Raw genomic sequence first — 16,785 nt, 5'->3', positions numbered from 1 at the left:
GAGGAAACCAGCGCAGACACGGGGAGGACGTGCAACATCCACACAGACAGCCACCAGAGGCCAGAATCGAACCTGGGTCCCGGGTGCTGTGAGGCAGCAGCGCTAACCACTGTGCCACCCCAAAGAGCTCTGACAAAGAGTCATCCAGACTCGAAACATGAGCTCTGTTCTCTCTCCATAGATGTTGTCGGACCTGTTGAGATTTTCCAGCAGTTTCAGTTTTTTGTTTTGTGACTAAATTGGGGGAATGCATAGTTTCAAATTTATTGAAAATGCGATGTTGGCAATGGCTCATTGAATGTGGCAGAAAACAAAAAAAATAAGGATTTGACGGTAATGATTAAATGTGCGCATTAAGCCCATTATCAGGAGGAAATGCAAGAGGAAGCTCAGGTTTTATTTATATTGGGACTGTCATTACCAGCTTGTTGATTGGCGATGTGTCATTTAAAAAGGCAGAGATACAATTCACTTCCTGGCCAGTTCCCACCAATCTTTTGCTGAGATTCCTCAAATGGAGAGGCCTCTTTCTTCTTTGAGTCGATTTGTAGACAGAATCTCTCAGGAAAGCTAAACTCGGCAGTGAGATTATTTGAGTATCAGCCTAATCAGCAGCACCAACAAAGAACAATGCTGGAAACGACGCTGCTGCATTAGAGAGAAAAAAATCATCTCTGGCATCCCTTATTAGTTATACTGAACATGGTAACTGGGAGATTTAAACTAATCTGTCTGCATTTAAAGTTGACCTTTGATTAGGCTAGAACCCTAATTTGTAAGACACAACACTGATGTTCTGAACTATTCGTGCTTTTGATCTGTGCAACAGGCATCCCAGCTTATTCTTCAAGTCCCTAGACATTTCCATTCGGAGCAGTTGTTCCACACAGATCTATTTTTGGACTTTCTTGCCAGCTCTCGTACAGAAGCAGCACAAACCTATTGCAAGATTCACAATGCTGTGCTGCATCTGCTTAATCTACACTGAGTTGCAGCCAAACAGCAAAAATGTCAATTAAAACTGCTCTTCCTAACACCCGGAAGCCTAGTACAAGCTTTGAGATCACGGTTTGCTTGTTTCCAAGCTAAGAATTTGAACTAAGAATTTGTTTTTATGCCCTGAATTTGCTCCATAAACATGCTACAGTTCGGCAGATCTGCAAGAAAACTCCATCTGATGAACGTTGCTTCCCTATGTATCAAACATTTATTTATATGCAGTGGCACCAACAATATGCACAAGGTAAAAAGATGTAATACTCCAGTATCCTTAATCCTATACAGAGTGTACCGACCCAGTCCAAGCAGAATATCAGCCTCCACTTTCACCCCGAGCTATAAGCTGTGTGTGCAGATGTTGCAGTTGATTGCAATGCCACATTGGGAATCAGTAGATTTTTCCACAAATCTAATATGACATCTGCAATCACCTCCTGGCAGGAAGTAATGAAATGTTCATTTTGTTTCCACAGATTGACCAACTTCAACTCTGTCACCATCGGTCCACTATGGCCCTGAAATTGCCCTGGCAAATCTCACCTCTTTCCATTTTGACGTTTTATTTCTCCAACCCCCTCCCCCCACATTCTTCCGAAGTGGCTGGCTCTTACTGAGGGTGAGCTTAGAACGTGAAGCTCTTCAATTATAAATGGCGTCACATCGAAACTAAAACCTGCACACACTCACACACTTTCCCGCAGACAGTACCAGATTGCAATTAGGCAATGGGAACCTTGGACAATCTGGTTCCGCCACTGTAGCCTCCAGTTGTTGAGACCAATTACAGCACCTCAGTTGTAGCCTGACTTAAATCAGTGAACTCATAAGAGACAGTGGTCGGGATTCTCCGACCCCCACACCGCAATCGCGGTCGACGCGGTTCCGGTCGGAGGCCGTTGAAAGAGGCCCCCGCGGCGACTCTCCGCGGTCGACCGGCCGAGTTCCCGCCAACGTGGTTCTCGTATGGTTCCACCCGGCGCCGCGGCTGCGGTGGCTGTCCTGGTGGGGGGGGCAGGGGGGATCAGTCTCCGGGGGGGGGGGGGGTGGGCCTCCACCTTGGCCATGATCTGGGGGGGCTACCTTCTTCCGCGCCGGGCCACTGGGTGTGTCCGCCATGTTTCATGGGGCTAGCGCCACAGGCGGCCGCCGCGCGCATGTACAGGCCCGCGGCCGGAGGTGCAGGGCCCCATATCAGCAGCAGGAGCTGCGCGGCGCACATCGGGGCCCTGTTATCCCCCCCTAAAAACAGAGAATCAACCCGGACTTTTTAGAAAAAAGTCCGGAGTGATTCACGCCTGTTTCCTGGCGGGCGTCGGGACATAGCCCCACTATTGGAGAATCCCGGCCAATGTTTTAGACAAGTGGTCTGGTCTGTATTGTTATTCCAGCGGGCAGCCCAGGTATAACACTGAGCCATCAGACCACATCTTTTTAATCCTCGAGATAAATGACCCAATGTAAAATCTTACATGAAGCACTTTGGCCTAATTAGCAAAGGTAAGCATTAAATAAATAAACTGTATTTCAGGTGAAATATAGCTGTAGATTCTGAATAATTTAAAATGTGTGCACAGTATCCACAGCTTAAAAACCCTCAGGCAAGGATTTCTGACATCTACATCAGTGGAAGCTCTCAGCAGCTCAGGCCACATTTATGAAGCGAGGAGGGTTAGGATTGAGGTTTCAGGTTGATGGCCTTTCGGCAAAACATAGTTAGGTTCAGAGGGGGTCACATTTTATTTTGATCTCTTCAAGAAGAACTGTCCAGGTGAGATGAGCCATGCTAGTTAATCCTTTCCCTTGTTCAAATCCATCTCCCTCAGGAGTCACAACACTCCATACCCTTAGGCTCAACCCTGGAATCATTAACAAATCCGCTGACGAGAGAGATGCTGGCTGTGTTTACCTTGTTGTGGAGATGTAACACCAGCTCTGCGGTCTCCTCATACCTCCTCCAAGACCACCAAGTACCACCACCTCATTACTGAACATCAAACCATCTATTCTCAGGCCATCCCAAACTTCAGCAACCCCTGGAGGTCTTCCCTTCACCCACAGCCACCAACGTCATAATGTAGACCCACCGCGCAGCCTATATTTTTTTTACCATTTCCCCAAGGCCCCCTATATGTGGAGCTATATGGATTGATTTGACCTCCCCACGTCTGGTGGTGGGCAGAGCAGTTATACTAGAGATGGGGACCTGCCCCACTCATTTCCCACCCTGATCAGGCTCCAACAGGAAAGCTCAGGTCTTGTCTGTTTTCTCAGCATCTCTGCTCACTCGGATTCTCCATCCCGGGGCACTCACGGGGCTGGTTTAGCTCACTGGGCTAAATCGCTGGCTTTTAAAGCAGACCAAGGCAGGCCAGCAGCGCGGGTTCGATTCCCGTACCAGCCTCCCCGGACAGGCGCCGGAATGTGGCGACTAGGGGCTTTTCACAGTAACTTCATTGAAGCCTACTCGTGACAATAAGTGATTTTCATTACCTCGTCCATAAACCTCAGGCAGAGACCTTGTACCACCTGATGTTAATGGTTGTTTTAAAAAGGACGCAGGGAGTCCACATGAAGTAAGAATAACAAATTTTGGTTTATTTACAATTAGGTTATATACAACCCCCTGTAGATCTTTAAAGGGTCTCTTCCCAGTCGATGCCATTCTGGCCAATCTTTTATACATAGTGGAATGGAGTTTCCCCGCCATTTAGTCGGGGAGCTCGTACTCCGTGAGAAAAATGGGGAAGATAATCATTCCCATCCCGTAATTCCCATGCGGGATCTTACATTCCTCCCCAAAAAGGCCGAATACACTTGACGGCCGAAGATATGGAGAAGGAGGAACAGGTGGAGGAAGTCGGACCCTGATCAGATGATGTATCCCTCGAAGGGGAACGTCGTCTGCAGCAGGAACGCCATGGTGGTTGGTCAGCAGGAGGCGGCAGAACTGTTGAATCTGCACCTGAGACCTCAGATATCTGCTTCTCCATGTCTGAATCTGAAGATACAGTGTTGGGCACGTCGAGCATGTTGGTGTCGACACAGACTGGAAGCGTCACAGCAGGCTGGTTCGGCAATGCAGTTGTAGGATCCAAGACAGGATTCTTCCAAGGAACCGCATGAAGGATCAATCTCCATGAGTGAATATGATCCAAGTGCCGTCGCATCAGTTGCCCTCAGACCTGAACTTGTTAAGAGACCGGTCCCATTTAACGGACGACAATTCCAGGGAGCCAACGAGCACCGTTGGTGAAGTTACAAATGAATGTTGCGTCATCAAGTGCAAAGCGTTGGAGAGGTCGATGTCCTGGTTAGGGTGCACATTAGTACCTATGTCTGGGAGGAGTAAACTAAGTCGGGTACAATCCATGAGCATCTCAGCGGGGGCCAGCCCAGTTACTGTGTGCAGAGTAATCCTGATGGAGAGCCAAAAACGTGCCAGCCTGGTGTTCATCGAGCCTGAAGTCTGCTTCTTGAGCCCCCACTTGACTGTCTGCAGAGCCCTCTCTGCCAAGCCATTTGATGCCAGATGGTATGGGGCAGTACGGACATGCCAAATCCCATTGTCCTTTATGAAAGCGGCAAATTCTTCATTCGTGAAAGAAGCCCCGTTACCTGTTAAGAGCATCTCAGGGATTCCATGGGTTGAAAAAGAATCGTTCGACAGTCACCTGGGAGGTGATTGTCACCATCCTGTGGACCTCAGGAGTGGGTGTCCACCAGGACGAGAGACATCAAACCCAGAAATGGGACTTCCAGTGGCGGCATGTCGGAGGAAGTCTCGCGTTGGGTGGCTCCTGCTCGAGGATTGATTTTTTTTAGAATTTAATGCCCGGTCCCGGGGCAATTATTTGACAAATAAATGCAGGAAGACATAAGGAAGGAGGGGGATGTTGAAAAACCAAAAGAAAGCTGTCATGAAGAAGGGGGCGAATGAAGGTTCACCATTGAGCGAAAGAGTCGGCTCGGCAACTGGAAAGATGGCAGAGGCTGGGTTGATGGGTGGGGCCGTTCATGGCACAAAAGATGACCAAGGTGATGGCTTGGGAACTCGAGAAACAGTTTGCAAAGCACAAGGAGGTAATGAGGAAGGAGATGATGGCGGCGCTGAAGATGCTGGTGGAGGAGGCGATTGCCCCGGTGACGGCGGTGGTGTCGAGGGCATCAGCTGAGGTGCGAGAGCAGAGTGAGAAACTGAAGAGGGTGGAGGAGGCCCTGACGCAGCACAGCGATCAGCTCACTTTGATGGGTGAGGAGCTGCAGAGGATGCTCGAGACCAACAAAGGGTTTCTGGGGTTTGCCATTGGGGTCTGGGTGAACAGGTTTCGATGGGCCAAGGACCCAAGTTGGAGGACCTGGAAAATTGATTGATGTTGCAAACCTTGAGGATCGTGGGCTTGGCCGAAAGGGTGGAGGGCTCAAGGCCAACTGAGTACTTTGCCAAGATGTTGGTGGAGCTGTTGGGGGAGGGGGAGGATCCCTCCCGGTGTGAACTGGATCGGTCTCATAGATCGTTGTGGCCCAAACCAAAGGCGAATGAGCCGCCAAGAGAGGTGATTATTTGTTTCCATAGGTACCATGTGAAGGAGAAGGTCCTAAGTTGGGTGAAACAGAAACGGGAGGTGCAGTGGGCTGGAGCTGATACACTCATGTACCAGGACGTAACCATGGAGCTACCGAGGAGGCGGGCAGCCTTCGGCCGAGTGAAGCCGCCACTGTATATCAATGGTGTAGTGTACCCAGCTAAGTTGCGGGTGACCTATAACTCCAAAGACTTTAATTTCAAGACGGTGGAAACGGCGGAGGCGTTTGTGAAGGCAGGGTCAGGAGTGAGAAATGGGACTGAGGGTAGGGGGATGGAAGATTGTGGGCTGGATTCTCCGTCCAGTCGCGGCAGATTTCCGGTTCAGCATGCCGGGGGGATGCTCCATTTCGCAGGCTAGTCAATGGGGTATCCCATTGTGAGGCAGCCCCACACCATCGGGAAACCCCTGGGCTGCCGGGAAAATGGAGCATTCCATTGGCGGAGAATCCAGCCCTGTATATAGTTCCATTTTTTATTTCATGTTGTTATATGTGTTAAATGGGATAAAGTTACCTATTTATATAAGGTAAAAGTGAGTATTTTTTGTAACTAGATTTTGGGGGGGTTTCTAGGGGTTTTGTGCTTGTTTGAAGGGGATTTCTTTGTATTCCTGGGGCCAGTTGGTGGGAGGTGATTGGAGAGGAGTGGGGCCAGGGCAGGGGCCTCCACACTCGCAAGCTCAAGTCGGCTAGTGAATGGTGGTGTGGTGGGGGGAGGGTTTGCGGGCATTGGAGCCTGCTCAAACAGGTTAGGAGGTGTGAAAGGGGGGGAAGGGGACTGATACTGGGTGCGGTGTTTTCGAGGGGAGGTAGGTGGGGGGATTCTGGGAGGGGGAGGGGTTTGATGGCAACAATGGGACGGGCCGGGCCAAGCCCAGTGGGCAAGACCCGGAGTTATGATGATGGCAAATAGGAGGGGCGTGGGGGGTGGTGGGTGAGACTCCCGGTCAGGTTAGTTACGTTGAACATGAGGGGTTTGGGGGGGCCAGTGAAGAAATTGAGGGTGTTTGAGCACCTAAAAAGCTTAAAGGCTTGAGGATCGTGAGCCTGCCTGAAAGGGTGGAGGGCCCGAGGCCGACTGAGTACTTTGCCAAGATGTTGATGGAGCTGTTGAGGGAGGTGGAGGATCCCTCCCGGTATGAACTGGATCGGTCTCATAGGTCGTTGTAGCTAAACAAAAGGGGACTCACCTGAGGGTGAAGGAACAGGTGAGGCTCAGAAATGGCTGGGTAAGCCAAGTATTTCACTCGGGGGTTCGACAGCAGGGCACGGTGGGGCAGCAGTTTTGGTCAGTAAGCGAGTGAGGTTCCAGATGGAGAAGGTGGTGGTGGACCAGGGGGGTAAATATATGATAGTAGCAGGGGTGTTGGAGAGGAGGCCAGTGGTGTTGCCGAGTGTGTATGACCCTAACTGGAAAGGTGCAAGGTTTGTGAGGAAGGTGTTTGGGGGCATTCTGGACTTGGATTCGCATGAGCTAATAGTGAGAGGGGACTGGAATTTGGTGCAAGAGCCAAAGTTGGATAGGTCACAGCCGCGTTCGCTCGCCCAGTCAGGGGGGACGAAGGCGCTGACTGGGCTTTTGAGGGAGATAGGAGGAGTGGACCGGTGAGGTTCTTGCACCCGAGGGCGCGGGAGTATTTTTTTTTCTCTTCGGTTCTCAAGGTTTACTTGAGGATAGACTTCTTTGTAGTAGGGAAGTCGTTGTTGGCGGGGGTTAGAGGATCAAAGTTTTTGGCGATAGCAATTTCGGATCACGCGCCGCATTGGGTGGACATGGTCCTGGAGAACGGGGCATTGCAGAGACCGGGGTGGAGATTGGACGTGGGGTTGTTGGTGTATTATTCCTTGTGTCTGCATTAAACTCGTAGTGTTACAGTTGAAGTAGATGCTTTATTTCTATGAGTTCATTCTCTCTCCAGCGCTTAGACTATGTTACATCTGAGCTGCCTGTCTGTCCTGCTCACCAGCTGCCGTTCCTGTGAAGAGAGAGAGAGAGGCTGACTTCCTGTTTATCTATGTACTTATACATCTCTGGTGCTCCCTCTAGTGGTTACTTAGTTGTAGTGTATTTACCTTAACCCCTTGTGTATATACAGTGATGCATATCACTACATCCCCCCCTTTTGTCTTGTTACATATTTTCTGTACTTGGTAGATAAATGATGACATGTACAAGGTGTGCTGATATTTATGATTATAAAAAGCCAATTAATATTTATGAGTCCAATCTTAATTTTTAAAAATTATGAGTCCAAACTTTATGAATTTGTTCGATTGAGTTGCTTTCTTCTTCTGTTGTTGAAGTGGTGATGTTGATGTTGTCATTTCTTTGTGAACGTCATCAATGTTCCTGTGTTTAAGTAACCAAGAAGTCATCATGAGGTGTTCGAATGGTCGAATCACTTTGTTGTCTGATTTAGACTTTTTTTTTCTATGCTTGTGGTAGCGATTCTATATGTCATCTTTGTTGTCTGCCCTGGACATTTTCCTGTGACTGCTGTTGTTTCTGTTGTTGTGCTTCTTGTAGTTTTTGTTGTTGTGCTTGTAGTTTTTGTTGTTGTGCTCCTTGTTGTTTTTGTTGTTGCTGTTGCGCTTCTTGTTGTTTTTGTTGTTGCTGCTGTTGTTCTTGTTTCTGTTGTGCTTCTTATGGTTTTTGTTGTTCTTGTTGCGCTCGATGACTGTTCTGTGTGGACAATTCGAGTCATTCTCAAAGTTATTTGTGGCATCTGATGTTCCATTGACCGTTTCTTCTTGAGGATTGTGAGAACAATCTGATGTTGCATTGATCTTGGTGACATCACTCCTTTGTGGTTGATGTGATTCCTCTTTGATTCCTTGGTGCTCCTCTTCTTTAGTCATTTATGGTTCACTTGAATCATCATTGATTTCTTGGTGCTCCTCTTTGGAGTCATTTCAGGTTCACTTGAATCATCTTTGGTTTCTTGATGCTCCTGTTCTGAAGGCAAAATCTTCAAGATTTCATTTTCTTGTGGATAGGCTCGAGTGGTTGAGGTTTTAATTGACGTGGTCTCACTGGAATAAAGAGTAGTTTCACTTTGATTGTTGAGTGCTTCTGTACATACGAGCTGAGATCTATCAGTCTCGCTGTGATCGTGCACATTTTGTATGGGAATTGTGATTTCTTCGTCACTTATCTCACATACAGTGGGTAGACATTCAGTGTCTTCTTGTTGGTTAAATGAGCTGGGCAGACTTTCATAGTCTTCATCTGGTGGCTCAAATAAGCTGGGCAGACTTTCATAGTCTTCATCTGGTGGCTCAAATAAGCTGGGTAGACTTTCATAGTATTTCTGTTGTTCAGGTGAGCTTGGTAGACTTTCATAGTCTGCTGCTGGTTGCTCAGATAAAGTTGTTAGACCTTCATGGTCTTGTTCATGCATGGACTTCGCTATGGAGTCTTGAGTTGCTTCCATTGTGGAGTCTGTCAACGTGCTCTCTGTGGAGACTCGTATCGCTCTCTCTCTCTGGAGTCTTTCATCGCTCTCTGTGTGGAATCGTGCAGTGGTCTCTCTGTGGAGTCGATCTGTGCTCTCTCAACGGAGTTGGTCAGTTCTCATTGTGTGGCATTGTTTTCTTCTTGGGTATTTGACAGGTTGCTGTTATGCAATATATCGACAATCTGCCATGGCATCATGGTATTGGATTCAGCCATGCCTGAGTAGTATTCTTCGATAAACAAATCATCTTCTTTTGTTTCGGATTTGTTATTGTGCTCTTCATGTTCAATGAACAAATCATCTGCTTTGGTTTTGGATTTGTCATTGTGCTCTTCACTTCGGGTGTTGCGAACTGTTTGTTCCAGGGTGCTGTGGACGTTATTTTCAACTGCTGGTAGAAGTTCAGGCATTGCTCTGTCTTTCGAGGTGAACAAATTGTGTCTTGTCGCTTTAAAACTCTTTTTTTCAATTTTCGGACATTTCCCATTTAAGTGGCCGTGGTCCAGGGCCTCTGATGTCATGATGCTCGTGACATAAAGCGTAGGAATGGATTGCGCATGCGCAAATCGCTTTTCCTTTACTATGCGCTTTTTTCGGAAACTGCGCATGCGCGCAATCCCTCTTCGAGCTGTGGGCTCTTTTTGTTCAACTACGCATGCGTGGCGTGTGCATGCGCAGAACGATTTGCGCCCAAAATGTCTTTTTTCAATTGCGCATGCGTGGTTGCCGTTTTCTGCACAGTCACAGACTTTGCGTCTTTTGTTCCCCGGGGAGTTTTAAATGTGCTCAGACACCATTTTAACTTCTTCAGATGTGTGGAAAAGAGCCTTTCTGCCGTTTTTTTCTTGTTAAAAAAAGTTATTTTTTTCTTGCAATCTGCACGTCAATCGCGATTTCCAGCATTAAACCTTTCGGTTCTGATGATTGTTTGAGTTTCGCATGAGTCATCCCCTGTGCAATTTGGTCTTTGAGCATTGAATGTCTTAAAGCAGGTTTGTTACTGGTGTTACAGTAATCTTCAAATTTTTTAAGTATTACTTCTAATTTGGTGTTGTCTTCACCTTTCAAGTAATTGAAGCAGTTATAGATTTCTCTAGCTTCATGTCCTTCTAGTAGAAGTGCTATTTTCATTTCCTCTGAGGCTGTACTCAAATCATTAGCTACGCTATATAGTTCAAACGTTTGTTTAAAAATGTTCCATCTATGACTTAAATTACCGGTTATTTTCAGTTGCGGTGGAGTTCCAACGAGTTTCATCGACTCAGCGAAGTCTCCCCACGTACGATTTTTCTTCTGTTTTTGATTTTGCTTTATCTGCATCTTGTGTAACCTTCTTGTAAGAATTCTGAATGTACCTGGTACCATGTATTATTCCTTGTGTCTGAATAAAGCTTGTCATCTTACAGTTGAAGTAGATGCTTTATTTCTATGAGTTTGTTCTCTCTCCAGCGCTTATTACATCTGAGCTGCCTGTCTAAGTCCTGCTCACCAGCTGCCGTTCCTGTGAAGAGAGAGAGAGAGGCTGACTTCCTGTTTGTCTATGTATTTGTACATCTCTGGTGCTCCCTCTAGTGGTTACTTAGTTGTAGTGTATTTACCTTAACCCCTTGTGTATATACAGTGATGCATACCACGACAGTTGGGGGATCGAAGTTTCTGTGAGAAGATCGGGAAGGTGATGGAGGAGTATGTGGGCTTTAACTGTACAGGAGAAGTATTGCAGGCAGTGGTATGGGAAGCCCCGAAGGCAGTGGTGAGGGGGGAGGTGATTTAATTTAAGGTTAAGGTGGATAAAGAGGAGAGGGAAGAGCATTAAAGGCTGAGAGATGAGATGTTGGAGGTGGACCCGGGGGTACGCGGGGGATGCAGTTCCAGCACTTTTGGATAGAAGGAAAGAGCTACAGATTAGCTTTGATCAGTTGTCCACAGGGAAGGCGGTGCGCCAACTGAGGCGGGCGAAGGGAGCGATTTCTGAGTATGGGGAGAAGGCATGTTGGCAAGCCGGAGGGAGGTGGCGGCGAGGGGAATTGTCCAGGTGCGGGATAGGACAGGGAAATTGGTGGTGGCCTGTACCAGATTAATAAGGTGTTCAAGGAGTTTTATGAAAATTTGTATAGGTCGGAGCTACCGGGAGAGGAACTGAAGATGCGGGAGTTCCTGGACGAATTGGAGTACCCGAGGTTGGAGGAGAAAGATAGGGTCAGACTGGAGAGGTCTGTAGGAGAACAGGAGGAAAAGTAGGCAATTGGAAGGATGCAGTCGGGGAAGATGGCAAGGGGTGGGCTGGGTGGGGTGGAAGATAGGTTGTCTCTGTACATGGACTGTTTATTGTTATATATATTAAAGCCGGGTGCATCAATGGGGAATAATAGAGTTTCTTTGGGTCCTTTTCAGGTTTTAAATTAAACCTGGAAAAGAGTGAATACTTTGTGGTCCTGGCAATTAAAATGAATGTGCTGGCGCAATTTTTGTTTTTATTTCAGTGCCTGCTGGTCTTTTCGCCGAAGGCAGTGGATAAGCTGATCACCGTGCTTATTTTTGGGGGGGGAATGTAGCCAGGGTTAGGAAGGTGGTTCTGCAGAGAGGGTTGCAGACAGGGGGGTCGGACTTCCCGAATGCATTATATTACTATTGAGCGGAGATGCTGAAAAGGTGAGGAGGGAATTGGGAAGGGTCTTGTGTCGGTGACCTGCGGAAGGAATCCATAGAGTGGATCAAAGCCAAGTGGAAGGAAGAGTTGGGGAGGTTATGGAAGACGGTTTGTGGTATGAGGTGCTCTGGAGGGTGAACACCTCAACCTCGTGCGCAAGGTCTGGGTTGATACAGCTGAAGGTCGTGTATAGGGCGCACCTCGCGAGGGCGAGGACGAATCGACTCTTTGAGGAGGTGAAGGATGTATGTGAGCGATGTGGGAGGAGTCCACAATGTTGGTCGTGTCCGAAGCTGGAGAAGTACTGGAGGGAGCTGTCTCGGGGGTAGTGCACGTAAACTTGCAACCAGGTTCCCTGGAAGCCACGTTCGGGGTGTTGGATCAGCCAGGGCTGCAGGTGGGGGCAGGGGCAGATATTTAAGCCTTTGCCTTGCTGATTGCCCGGGGGTGGGTCCTGTAGGGTGCTTCTCCGCCCTGTACCTCAGCTTGGCAGGGGGGTCTACTGGAATTTTTCACTCGAGAAGGTGAAGTTTGAGCTGAGGGTGATGAAGGAGAGGTTCTACAATTCATTGGGGGCTGTTTATTATGCACGTTAGAGAATTGGTTGCCATCGAACATTGGGGGGGAAAGGGGGTTTGGGACTATTGTTGTTCTTGAGTACGCTGTTTACTGATTGATTGTTAATTTTCATTCATTTTTACTTGGCATGTATGCTTTGGGTGATGTTTGGGTTTGTATGCTGAGGGGGTTGCTGTTTGGGGGATTAGTACTGTATTTGTTTTTGTTTGTTATCTTTTGTTGTTTATTTGATGAAAATGTTGATAATGAGGAGAATAAAAGATTTTTTTAAAGAAACAGGATTGGATCGGCGGATTTGGCATGTACGCGAGCCCAAGGGCACCCCAGCCACTCCCAAGGGTATAGGGGTCCCGCCCTGGGGAGCTTCTGGTGCTTTCGACAAATGGAGCACCGTCTCTATATCTGTCCAAACCCCAGCCACCAGACATAACTTCTCAGCAATATCTTCATCTTGGACACTCCTGGTTGCCCGTTGTGGAGGTCCTTTAACAAGAATTTCTGGTCCTTCGCCAGAACAACCTTCATGCCCCATAGGAAGATACGGTCTTCTATGGTCAGCTCTGAGAACTTCAAGGAGAAACTTCAACTCACCCAATAGCTGTTGATGCTGGCCACTATATAGCACCAAATGCCGCATCTTGGCAAGGACGGGATGAGTTTGCACCAGCTATGAGTACAAGATACGGTGACGGGCAAGTAGTCCACCGGCTTGGGTCACTGTCTGCACGTCCTCCCCGTGTGTGCGTGGGTTTCCTCCGGGTGCTCCGGTTTCCTCCCACAGTCCAAAGATGTGCAGGTTAGGTGAATTGTCCAGGCTGAATTGCCCTCAGGGTCCAAATTGCCCTTAGTGTTAGGTGGGGTTACTGGGTTATGGGGATAGGGTGGAGGTATGGGCTTGGGTAGGGTGCTCTTTCCAAGAGCCGGTGCAGACTCGATGGGCCGAATGGCCTCCTTCTGCACTGTAAATTCTATGAAAAGAATTCAGGACAGCGAACACCCCGTCTGCCGCAATAGGGTGATTTACAGGCTCAGTCTGCAGAGGAGATGGCTCATTGCATCGGCGTGTGCAATCTGGGTCCCTGGGTGGTGCTTGAGAGAGTACTTGTAAGCCGCCAATAACAAGGCCCAGTGTTGAATCCTTGCAGAAGCAATTGATGGGATCGCCTTGTCTTCATGGAAGAGGCCCGGAAATGGCTTGTGATCTGTGACGATAAAGAAACTGCGGCCATAGGCGTAGTGATTAAATCTCGTCACTCCAAACACGACCGCCAGACCTTATTAATAATAATAATAATAATCACTTATTGTCACAAGTAGGCTTCAGTGAAGTTACTGTGAAAAGCCCCTCGTCGCCACATTCCGGTGCCTGTTCAGGGAGGCCGGTACAGGAATTGAACCCGCGCTGCTGGTCTTGCTCTGCAGTACAAGTCAGCTGTTTAGCCCACTGTGCTAAACTGGCCCCTAACCTTCTTTTTCTATTTGAGCATACTTACACTCAGCTCCGGCCGGTTAGCTCAGATGGGTGGAGCTAATGATGCCAACATAATGGGTTCAGACCGGTACCAGCCAATGACACAAACCTGTCATGATACTGATACTCCGCCACAGCTTCTAGGAGGCAAAGGTGATCAGACATTCACAGCCATCGCTCATCTGATGGGACAGGACTGCCCTAATCCCAAACATTTGATTGGGGAATGATGACTTCGAAGGATCGAAATGCATCAACAACCCCGAAGAGGACAATCGCCGTTTCACTTTCTTTTGAACATTTAGATTACCCAATTAATTTTTCCAATTAAGGGGCAATTTAGCGTAACCAATCCACCTAGCCAGCACATCTTTTTGGGTTGTGGGGACGAAACCCACGCAAACAAGGGGAGAATGTGCAAACTCAACACGGACAGTGACCCAGAGCCGGGATCGAACCTGGGACCTCGCCGCCGTGAGGCAACAGGGCTAACCCACTGCACCACCGTGCTGCCCCACCCGTTTCACTTTTCTAAAGGCCTCCTCCTGGGCTTTGCTCCACACCCAATGCTGCTGCTTCATGAGGAGCAAATGAAGGGAAGCCAGGACGGTCGCCAAATTCAGAATGAATCTGCCACAATCATTGACCAATCCAAAAACAGAGCCAAGCTCCATGGCTGGGCTTCTGGTTGCACCTGGGTCTTGGTGAGGCCCCATTAATTGTACCCAGACCTGCTGGAAAACCTCAGGGAACATGCTCAGGACTTCACAAAGGCCGCCAGGCCCCATGTGGAGAATATGCTGCCAGTCCATCTGCAACTGGTATAACCAATCGCAGCCCAACAGGCTCGGGCCGCTTCCTATGCATGCATGGGTTCGAATCCCATCGTTGCGCCAGTTTAATAAGGATACGGGGAGTCCACACCGAGTAAGAATAACAAACTTTTATACAAATATTACAGGTGTGCCGTTGCTTCTCACTGAGCTCCCATCTGTTGTGGTTCTCCAATCAGCAAAGCAGTATAAACAAACAGGCTAAACCACTCCTGGACAGGTCTACCCATCGCTCCTGCACATTTCCGCCACTCAGTTAAAATTGTATTTTCATTCCCACCGCCTCCTGGAGTCCATGTCCTCTCTTCTCAGCTTCACCTTTATTACCGTCCATATCCCATCCCCAGCACAGGCATAGCTCTCAGTGACTGCAAAGGGCTTTGGGATGTTCTGAGGTTGTGAAAGGTTTGGGATAAATGCCAGTCTTTTTTACTTATTTTTCTTCTGACGCCCTCCTTCACTTGAGAAAATAGGAACAGAAGGAGGCCATTCGGCCCCTTGTCCCTTAGACCCTGTGCCGGTCTAGGCTCCATATCCTTTTATACCTTTACCGAGTAAAAATCTCTCACTTTAAGTTATTAATTGATTTAGCATCTACTGTTTTCTGTGAAGAGATCTCTGCACCTCGCCAACCTTTTGAAGAAATATTCCCTTTCTGGTCTGGCTCTGATTTTAAGGTTATACCCCCTTGCCACCGTGGAATAGACTTTTGTCTCTTTCTCTCTATCCTACCAGTTCTTTACAAAATCATTAAAAACATCAACTGAACCACCCTTTCACTTTTAGGCGAGATGTAACTTCTCCTTACAATTTTAGCTGAATCCAGCTTTCTGGCCCTAACCATTTCAGCAGTCATCAATCTGAAATGTTCCTACCTGCCCGCCTCACAGATGCTACCTGACCTACTGAGTGGTTCCAGCATTTTCTATTTTTATGTTATAAACATTCAGGGACAGTGAGTAAGTCACCCGTCCTATTTTTCACTGTCAGTATTCAATGAAATTACAACACCCCACTGAACTCAATCTTAACTCTCAAAAGCAAGTGTTTTGGGACTGGGTCAAAGTTGGGAGTCATAAAATGAACCAGAAACTCAACAGAACCATTTCTGTTTTTTACAGAGGCGGCACAGGAGGTTGGTGACTCATCAATTCATCAGAGACAGGTTCGTTACTTAAATATTTTAATGGGATTGTATGCCTTCATTGCAAGGATTCTATTTTTAACCACAGATAGCTGTGTTTCTCCATTGCCCAGGGAAAGCCAACATGGGAAAGGAGGTGCGAAGGATACAATCCATCAGGTGAGTGTTTTTACAGCACTCCTTGTGGACCGGGAGGACAAGCAATGTTTCATCTAGGCTCAACAAGCTAAAAAATTGAACACCACGACACACCCAGCACCTCCCTCGCCTTAATTTGTCTTCTCCCACCGTCATTGGAACCATCTACCTCGAGATTAAGGCCTCATCCCCTCCACCACCTGACAGGTCTGTAACCTGTCAACCAAGCTGTGGACGGTAAATCTGCAGGGCATTTGATAAACCTGTACTTCAGGGTTTCCCAAACTCAAAACAGAACCTCCCTCAACAACAGCGCCTCCCCCACACCCCTGCCCCCGTCCCCACCCCCCACCCCCACCCTGTGATCCCAGCCACAACCCAGCACGGAATGCACCTCTGAGCTAAAATCCAGATTGCTACATTTGTGTTCCAAAGTTCATTCCTTTTCTTCCCCATATCCTGCTAAGAACATTTCCAAATGTCACTGGCAAAGATTTCATGAAATGGATTCTCTGGTATAGCTATTCCTCCGTAATTAAATTTCCTAACATCTGCCGTACTTTAATTTAGATTTTTTGTTCGACATCTGTCTTGCCTAGTGACCCACATTCCCAATGAATATGCACCCAGGCAATGGTAATGACTGTAACTCAGTACACAGCTCCACTTTACTGGGTGTTGTACATTATTGCATGCCAAATAAATGGATGGTCTTTCTGATCACAAGTGACATTGAGTAATTGAAATGCTGGAGCCCGAATCGGTTCATTTATTTTTCATACATTTCCCAATTGCCCTGAAACAGACAGGTGGTTTGTATTTGTGTCTTCCTCTTCTACCTTGGTCACCAATAATCAAAGAGTGACTTTGAGAGTCCAGCTCAACATCAGCCGGCGTACAAAACAGACAGGAATGATATTTTGTATCTC

This window comes from Scyliorhinus canicula, chromosome 12 (genome assembly GCF_902713615.1).
Source record: "Scyliorhinus canicula chromosome 12, sScyCan1.1, whole genome shotgun sequence".
Lineage (NCBI taxonomy): Eukaryota > Metazoa > Chordata > Chondrichthyes > Carcharhiniformes > Scyliorhinidae > Scyliorhinus > Scyliorhinus canicula.
Note: the sequence above shows the minus strand (reverse complement) of the source record.